Raw genomic sequence first — 10,224 nt, 5'->3', positions numbered from 1 at the left:
ATGGCACAATTATGTGGCTACAATTCTCTGGAGAAGAGAATTGCGCTACAATTCTCTGGAGAAGAGAATTGCGCTACAATTCTCTGGAGAAGAGAATTGCGCTACAATTCTCTGTACAAGACCCCTCCATTAATGAACTCTCACTTGTATCCAGACAAAACTATATTCAGATAAAGCTGTAAGGTCTATGGGGAAACTAATTTCTTTTCACTGGAAGAAATTATTTCTTTGCATGAATCTCTGAAGCAATACACTTTTTTTGTGATGGTTTTTTGTGAGGTCTGAGGTAATTTTCCATATCCAAGTGGAGATGTTTACTAAATCCTTTCTTCCAAAGGAGTTCTCAGTAAATAACCTCTAGTTGTCAACCATGCCCTTCCTTGAGAAATGTACCTGATATAGTTTGGCTGTGTCCCCACTCAAATCTCATCTTTAATTCCTACATGATGTGGAAGTGACTTGGTGGGAGGTAATTGAATCATTGGGGCAGGTCTTTCCTGTGCTTTTCTCATGATAGTGAGTAAGACTCACGAGATCTGATGGTTATTATAATGGGAAGTTTTCCTGCACAAGCTCTTTTTGCTTGCTGCCATCCATGTAAGACGTGACTTGCTCCTCCTTGCCTTTCACCATGATTATGAGACTTCCCCAGCCATGTGGAACTGTAAGTCCAATTAAACCTCTTTTTTTTTGTACAGTTGCCAGTCTCAGGTATGTCTCTATCAGCAATGTGAAAATGGACTAATATAGTAAATTGGTACCAGTAGAGAGGGGCATTGCTGAAAAGATACCCAAAAATGGGGAAGTGACTTTGGAATTGGGTAACAGGCAGAGGTTGGAACAGTTTGGAGGATTCAGAAGAAGACAGGAAAATGTAGGACAGTTTGGAATGTCCTAGAGACTTGTTGAATGACTGACAAAAATGCTGATAGTGATATGGACAATAAGGTCCAGGCTGAGGTGGCCTCAGATGGAGAACAGGAACTTAATGGGAACTAGAGCAGAGGTGACTCTTGTTATGTTTTAGCAAAGAGACTGGAAGCATTTCTTCCCCTGCGCTAGAGATCTGTGGAACTTTGAAATTGAGAGAGATGATTTAGGGTATCTGGCAAAAGAAATTTCTAAGCAGCAAAGCATTCAAGAGGTGACTTGGGTGCTGTTAAAGGCATTCAGTTTTAAAAGGAAAATACAGCATAAAAGTTTGGAAAATTTGCAGCCTGACAATGTGATAGAAAAGAAAATCCCATTTTCTGAGGTGAAATTCAAGCCAGCTGCAGAAATTTGCATAGGTAACTAGGAGCCCAATGATAATCCTCAAGACATGGGGAAAATCTCTCCAGAGCATGTCAGAGGTCTTCATGGCAGCTCCTCCCATCACAGGCGCTGAAACCTAGGAGAAAAAAATGATTCTGTGTGCCAGGGTCAGGGTCCCCATGCTGTGCACAACCTAGGGTCTTGGTGCCCTGCATCCCAGCCACTCCAGCCGTGACTAAAAGGGGCCAAGGTACAGCTCGGGCCATGGCTTCAGAGGGTGCAAGCCCCAAGCCTTGGCAGCTTCCACTTGGTGTTGAGCCTGTGGGTACACAATAGTCAAGAATTGAGGTTTAGGAACCTAGATTTCAGAGGATGTGTGGAAATGCCTGGATGTCCAGGCAAAAGTTTGCTGCAGGGACAGGGTTCCCATGGAGAACTTCTGACAGGGCAATGTGGAAGGGAAATGTGAGGTTGGAACCCCCACACAGAGTCCCTACTGTGGCACTGCCTAGTGGAGCTGTGAGAAGTGGGCCACTGTCCTCCAGATCCTAGAATGGTAGATCCACCTACAGCTTGCACCGTGTGCCTGGAGAAGCCATAGACACTCAATACCAACCCATGAAAGCAGCTGGGAGGGAGGCTCTATCCTGCAGAACCACAATGGTGGAGCTGCCTAGAACCATGGGTACCCTCCTTGTGCATCCGCATGACCTGGATGTGAGACATGGAGTCAAAGGAGATCATTTTGGAGCTTTAAGATTTGACTGCCCTCCTGGATTTTGGACTTGGCATGGGGCCTGTAACCCCTTTGTTTTGGCCAATGTCTCCCATTTGGAATGGCTGTGTTTATCCAATGCCTGTACCTCCATTGTCTCTAGGAAGTAACTAACTTACTTTTGATTTTACAGGCTCATAGGCGGAAGAGGCTTGCCTTGTCTCAGATGGGACTTTAGACTATGTGGACTTTTGAGTTAATGCTGAAATGAGTTAAAACTCTGGGTGATTGTTGGGAAGGCATGATGGGGTTTGAAATGTGAGGAAATGAGGTTTGGAAGGGACCAGGGGTGGAGTGATATGGTTTGGCTGTGTTCCCATCCAAATCTCATCTTTAATTCCCACATGTTGTGGGAGGCACCCGGTGGGAGGTAATTGAATCATGGGGGCAGGTCTTTCCCATGCAGTTCTCGTGACAGTGAGTAAGTCTCTTGAGATCTGATGGTTATTATACAGGGGAGTTTTCCTGAGCAAGCTCTCATTGCTTGCCACCATCTATGTAAGACGTGACTTGCTCCTCCTTGCCTTCTACCATGATTGACAGACTTTCCTAGTCACATGGAACTCTAACTCCAATTAAAGTTCTTTCTTTTGTAAATTGGCCCGGTCTCAGGTATGTCTTTATCAGGAGCATGAAAAGGGATTAATACAGTACCCCTTTGACATCAGAGAGCACTTACCACCCCCTTGTGCATATTGTGTTCCTGGTTTATTGGTGCATTCTGTGTCAGAAATAAAATATGACTCTACTACACCTCTATGACTAATATTTAATACAGATCTTTAATCTGTTAAAGGAATGTCAACAACTCTCCTGCAACACTCAAAGCTATAATGAGAAGAATGTTGCTCTTTGCATTTTTAGCCTTTTACTCTCTTCAACTCGTAAAAAAATACACAGTTTTGAATCTATTAACATTACTGTTGTATTCTACAACTATTAGTGAAATGATAAAAGTTCCCTTGTCCCCCTCACAAGGCATGCAATCTGGGTGTGGCTTGTTTTCTCGGTGCCCCACTGCTCAAACCTCTAGGGGGAGCATACAAACGGGCAGGCTCTGGGGCTCTGACCCCGTGGCAACATCTAAGGGTGAATGGTTACAGCTCCTGAAGCCCCAGTGGGAGTGTGTTACAGGGTGCACTTTTAGTTTTGCCATCTGTAGGTGGCTTGTGTTAGTCAGCTCAATTAGACCCCCTGCCTTATTGGAAGGACAGAGGACTTTCTGTATCCCAGGGTTTCTTGCCTTGGTGTACTAAAAGAAAAGGATCACACGTGGCCTTGCAGAATGAATGCAAGGTTTTATTAAGTGGAAGTAGCTCTCAGCAGATGGGGGAGCCAGAAGGGAGATGGAGTGGGAACATGGTATTCCCCTGGGATCAGGCCACTTAGCAGCCGGACTCTCCTCTGACTGCCTGGGCCAAACATTTTGTCATTCCGCTGGTCAATGGCCTGCTGGCCTGCCAGCATCTGTCAGCGTGCTCTTAACGCTGATGCATTCCTCTTGATGTCCAGCCTCTTGTGTCTTCTTCAACTAGTGTGTTTCTCTCAATGTCCAGCCACTGTGTGTGTGCCCTCTAGGGTCTTGAGGTTTTTATAGGCACAGGATAGGGGTGTGGTGGGCCAGGGTGTCTTGGGAAATGCAATATTTGGGCCCAAAGACAAGAGTGCCTGTAGTCACCTAGGTCTGTGGGCATAGGCCTGAAGGTGGAGCCCTCACCAGGGACCCACCCTTCTCCTCCCAGCACGTCCCTGCTCCCCTTCTCTATCACTAGCACTTGCCTTTTCACAAGTGAAGAGTAGTTTAACAAGTAATAGCAGTTGTAGAATTACATCTCCCATTCAGTAAAATGTAAACACACCGTGTCTTTTTTTTTGCTAGATTAGAAATGCTGGAAAAGTTGATAGCCTCATAGTTAAACTTGGATGCATCTCTTCACTAAAAAGTCTATTATGTTTTACTCGACCTCACCAAATACATTTTTTATCCTTTCAAAAATTTTTAATAGCTCCATAGGGGATTAGGAATAATGATGATAATAAAGCAACTAAGTTATTATCTCAAGTTATTAATAGTGCTATACAGGCATCATGTGTGAAGAAAAATATTACCAGGACTTTTTGTTTAAAACCAAAATCCACTCTTAAAAAGAGGTTAAAGTTATTAAAATAAATGCATTAAACAAAGTAAGTTGTCGATATGCAGTTGAGTATAAATAGTTAACATTTATTTTAGCAGTGAAAATATATAGAAAAAGAATGTGGTAGTTAAGAATAATTAAAACTGAAAATACTTAAAAAGAATGCCTAAAGTTCTCTTGAAGATTAGGGTAGTGTAAAGAGAACATTCTAGATATGTGTGGATGGATTCTAATAGGTATCAAATTCTCAAAATGTTGTGTTAATATTTTCCATTTGGACTAAGAATTGCTTAATCCTTTTATTTTATTATTTTATGGATATTTTTGGTAAAACAAAAGTCTTTACTTCATGGAAAAATAGAGAAGTTAATTCCTAGGAAATTGATTATATGCTGGAAATCTCTCTGATGCAATCCATGCACACTTTAAGAAAAATATAAATTGATAAATTATGGGACCCGCCTGTGACATCAAATGAAAAATTTAGAATAAGTTTCTTAATGTTGTAAAGAACAGTTGTTCAACCTCGCAAATTGATTAAAAAATGAATTCAAAACCTAACTATGCTTTACTGCAGTATATTTTTCACCTATCTTGATTTGAGAGAAGGTAGTCACATAAATTCTAATATGCTTGATTTACCTTAGAATAATGGGATAGCATGAAATAGTATGTTAACTCAAATAAAAATTCAAGATGTTAAAGAAAAAAAGGATTCCTTATTTAATAAATGATGTTGGGAAAATTGGCTAGCCATATGCAGAAAGCTAAAACTGGATCCCTTCCTTACACCTTATACAGAAATTAACTCAAAATGGACTAAAGATTTAAATGTAAGACCTAAAACCATAAAAACCCTAGAAGAAAACTGCGGCAATACCATTCAGGACATATGCATGGGCAAAGACTTCATGACTAAAACACCAAAAGCAATGGCAACAAAAGCCAATATAGACAAATGAGATCTAATCAAACTAAAGAGTTTCTGCACAGCAAATAAACTATCATCATAGTGAACAGGCAACCTGCAGAATGGGAGGAAAATGTTGCAATCTATCCATCTGACAAAGGGCTAATATCCAGAATCTACAAAGAACTTAACAAATTTACAAGAAAAAACAAACTACTCCATCAAAAAGTGGGTGAAGGATATGAACTTTTCAAAAGTTCAAAAGGATATGACACTTTTCAAAAGAAGACATTTATGCAGCCAACAAACATATGGAAAAAAAAGCTCATCATCACTGGTCATTAGAGAAATGCAAATCAAAACCACAATGAGATACCATCTCACGCCAGTTAGAATGGCCATTATTAAGGCCGAGGCCAGTGGATCACAAGGTCAGGAGATCAAGACCATCCTGGCTAACACAGTGAAACTCCGTCTCTATTAAAAATACAAAAACTTAGCCGGGTGTGGTGGTGGGCACCTGTAGTCCCAGCTACTAGGGAGGCTGAGGCAGGAGAATGGCGTGAACCTGAGCAGCGGAGCTTGCAGTGAGCAGAGATTGCATCACTGCACTCAAGCCTGGGCGACAGAGTGAGACTCCATGTCAAAAAGAAAAAAAAAAAGTCAGGAAACAACAGATACTGGATAGGATGTGGAGAAATAGGAACACTTAAGACCTGGGACCAACACAAATGCTCATCAATGATAGACTGAATAAAGAAAATGTGGCACATATACACCATGGAATACTATGCAGCCATAAAAAGGATGGGTTTATATCCTTTGCATGGACATGGATGACGCTGTAAACCATCTTTCTCAGCAAACTAACACAAGAACAGAAAACCAAACACTGCGTGTTCTCACTCATAAGTGGGAGTTGAACAATGAGAACACATGGACACAGGAAAGGGGACATCACACCCCGGGGCCTAATTGGGGGTGGGGGGCTAGGGGAGGGATAGCATTAGGAGAAATACCCAATGTAGTGACAGGTTGATAGGTGCAGCAAACCACCGTGGCATGTGTATACCTAGGTAACAAACCTGTACATTCTGCACATGTACCCCAGAACTTAAAGTATAATAAAAAAGTAATTTCAAATAAGAGGAATATTCTGAAACAACCTCAGGAGAATAGATATGATTCAGAAATTCTCATTTGAAATGAAATGACTAAATTCATTTCAGGATGTTATTGCATGTATTGAGCTGGGCAGGATAAGACATTTGACATACATAAATTTGCTTAGCAGACAGAGCTATTGTGACTTCAACCACAGGCATATAACTGTATCTGTCAAAACTTTGTTAAACTTTCTGCAATGAAAGCAGAAACATAAGAACATGTCTGAATACAAATTAGTTGTGTTCTATTTTTCCCGAATCTGATCATTTCTGTTAACTTTTAGTAAATTGTAAGGAAAACAAAAAGCCTAGGAAGACCAGTGTCTTAGTCTATTTTTTGCTGCTGTAACAGACTATCACAGAGTGGGTAATTTATAAACATTAAAAATGTATTTGGCTCACGGTTCTAGAGGCTGAGAAGTCCAAGAGCATGGCACTGCCTATTAAGGCCCATTGTGCTTTGTCATCCCATGTTGGAAGGCAGAAGGGAAGGAAAGCATGAGAGAGAAGTGGAGAAAGAATGTCAAACTCACTTTTATGACAACACATTCTTAAAATAACAACTTTAATATACTTGTAAGGGTGGAACATTTAAAGCCTAATCACTCCTTGATGGCTCTGTGTTTTAATTCTACCACAATATCAATTAAAATTCAATATGAGTTTTGGATGAGGCTTCAAACCACAGCAGAAAGCAAATATAATATTCCCTTTCATCTAATTTCAATGAGTTAATAATCACATAATAAAAGGAATACGTGATACAGTAAGATTTTACATTATATGCACTAATCATAGCCTATTAATAACGGAGAACTTTGCATCATAAAATTTGGTTAATTCTACTTTCAGCACACTAAAATAAATACAATGAGAAAGTATTTTTCACTTGTTTTTGACATGTGAATATGCATAACACAAAAATGAATAAATGTTATTTGAAATGTGTGTTAAAATTTAAAATATATGTCTTTCCACTTAATTGCAAATCCAAACATATAGACCTAGTAGAGTTTTATCATAATTCAAGTCAATGTAAACCTATTAAGAACCAGTTGTGTACCAGAATCTAGCTAAATGCTTTCAACAAACATTGATCTTTATTTCTCACAATTATATGGAGAAATATATGACTTCAAACGTAGGTAGAGAGACCCAGAGAATGAATAATTGACATTGTAAAGACTATATATCAGTCATATGACAGTGCTACACATCCAATCTAAGATCTCTGACATGACAACTGGAAATGTGACACCATCATTCTACAAGTACCTACCACCAAGGTTTTCAGGCACTTACCTCATTTACAACTGAAATACTTTCTATTTCTATCATAATTCCTATGTAAGTCAGGTTTTCACACTGTTAACATATGAAATCCATTAAAAATATCCATTGAATCACTAACGTCATTCTGTAATCTTAATATCCCAATAATATGAAAAATAAATACCTTTGATTTAGAGCATTTTGTGTTCCTCATTGAATGTTAAGTGCTTAGCAAAAGCTTAAGTGTTCATTTTCTCTGTACTATCTATAATGGTAAAGCATGATTTTAAGTACCTCTATCTTTTGGGTATAACAAAAGATTTTAAGTATCCAATGTATTATGATTACTTATGTATTTATATCTATAATTGTTATTGCCATGGTAAAAGGCAAACACGTTTATCTAACTCTCTAAATATCCCTTTTGTCCTTCTCTGCTGTATTTTATACATGTTCCTATTATTTCATTCATCACATAATACTAAAATCCAGTTAAAGAGGTGTCTGTCTCCTCTATTAACCTCTGAGATCCTCGAGGACAGAGTCGGTGCCTGTTTCATGTTTGGATTCCCATACTTCACATTGAACTAGAACTGCGCTCAACAGATTAATGAACTATTAAGTTCATAAGACTATGAGAATTTAATGTGGCTAATATGTCGAAGTTAAATGAAGTCTGACTGTTGCCGGTTGTAGAACTCTAATGGGACTTTCTAATAGATTTGTTATCCTTGCCGATCATCTGTCACTCAAGTGAGTGACATTTTACTGTCCTAAATATAAAGTTGGGAATGAAAATCATACCAGTCTTATTTGATGCTCCTGTTGTTTTCATTGCTGATGTTGTTAACAAACAAAAACAAAAACAAAAACAAAAACAAAAACAAAAACTAGCTACATCAGTTTAAAGTCAGGCATTCTTACCTTTTACATTTGAAACCATTGCTAATTTTTATTATCTGTGTATTTTCATTAGAAACTTGATTCTGAGGAACTAGACTATCTTACCCAAATATTCACTTTGATACATCAAAACCAAATTACTTACAAATATTTGAGTTAAAATTAAATTTCTGTACTGACTAGTAGGGAAAAATTTAAGTCTCGGTGGAGACTTAATACATTACGGTGGGGCTAACTTTTCAGCAGTTCTCAGATATAATGATTCTGCTTATATTTTGCCACTAGTAAGTAAAAGGGAATGTGTAAATATATATAAGGGAATTAAACCAACTCTTTTATTTTTCTAAATATTGACCTATGAAAAAGATTTGAAAATTATCGACTGTTGATCTAAACTAAAAAAGAAATTGATTTTAATTGCTAGAATAATTAAATCATACGTAAAAATATTCATGAAATTAAAATTGCTATTAAGATATTTTATAGGTTTTTAGGGAAGTGTTTCTCGCGTATAGATTTGTCTACTACATAATAATAATTCTACTCATAAGCAAGTGAATATGTTGGATAAAATTATATAAGTCTATCATATTCAATGATTTGTTGTTGAATTAATACTTACCTGAACTTAAAAACTGAATTACAATAGCATTGAAATAAATAACCAAAACACATACACACACACACGCACATACACACACACAGAGCAAATAGGAACAAAAATAGCATTAGTTATGTTGCCACTGAATATACAATTTTCCTCTTTTTGAAACATAAAAGTTACCTTGTTCTAATTAAAATTCTTAGGGAGTAGGTCATAGAGCTGCTTCATAAAGAAAGAATTCATATTATAAATTAGCATTTTATCATTAAGATGAAAATCCGTTGAGAGATATGACTGGGAGCATTATGTGGATAGAAACTGAACTTGTGCCATATTTGCACTCAGGAAGAACATGTCTTTATTCTTTGAAATAGATCTTTGTTAAAAAATAATTACCTATAATAACTGTTAGAATTAAACAGATGCATAACAACCTCCCTCAGAAATACTATTTTTAAAAGTAAAATATGTAAACTTTTTCCTCATGGTTTAGAATATTTAAACTTATTGCAAATATATTATTTATTCTCTTGATAGACCTTATAATTATATTCATGGATGTTTATTTTCTGCCCCGTGGTCTAGGAAGAGAGTTAAAAGTTAGGAAAAAAGTATACCTTTATCACCTTCTGGGCACTTCAAATTATCCTGAAAATCTTCACTATAATGATTTTCTTTAGGGTAAAGAATGTTTCCCAAGATTACTTCCATCACTTAGCTAATGCAAATTTAAATCATAGGTTTGTTTAGAATATAATATATTATTTTGACTTTTAAGAATAAAAATGAAATAAATGAGCATTTTAAACATTACCATAGTCAAACACTGATAATACCTGAAATCTGATCTATTTTCTTGTACTTGGAATTATTTTCACTTGCAACTTTGTAATATGTATCATCATAGGATATATACACACTGTCATAGAACTCCAGGTATACAGAAACAATGCTAAAAATAGCAAATTTAAAAAATGAAAGCATAAAACATATTCTTCAGAAAAATCAAGGAGTTCCATCAGTAGGTATATGGAAATTTTGCTCTTTAAATGTCACTTAATTTTTTTTTAGTGATTAGGTTTTCTAAAAATGCTATTCAAGTAATAATAAAAACAGTGTAAATTCTAGCCCATCTGCATAAGTTTAGCTGCAGCATGATTCTAATCAAATCACAAATGGAAATTAAATTAAATCCATTTTGA

The sequence above is a fragment of the Gorilla gorilla genome, chromosome 22 (genome assembly GCF_029281585.2).
Source record: "Gorilla gorilla gorilla isolate KB3781 chromosome 22, NHGRI_mGorGor1-v2.1_pri, whole genome shotgun sequence".
NCBI lineage: Eukaryota > Metazoa > Chordata > Mammalia > Primates > Hominidae > Gorilla > Gorilla gorilla.
This window is presented reverse-complemented; position numbering follows the sequence as displayed.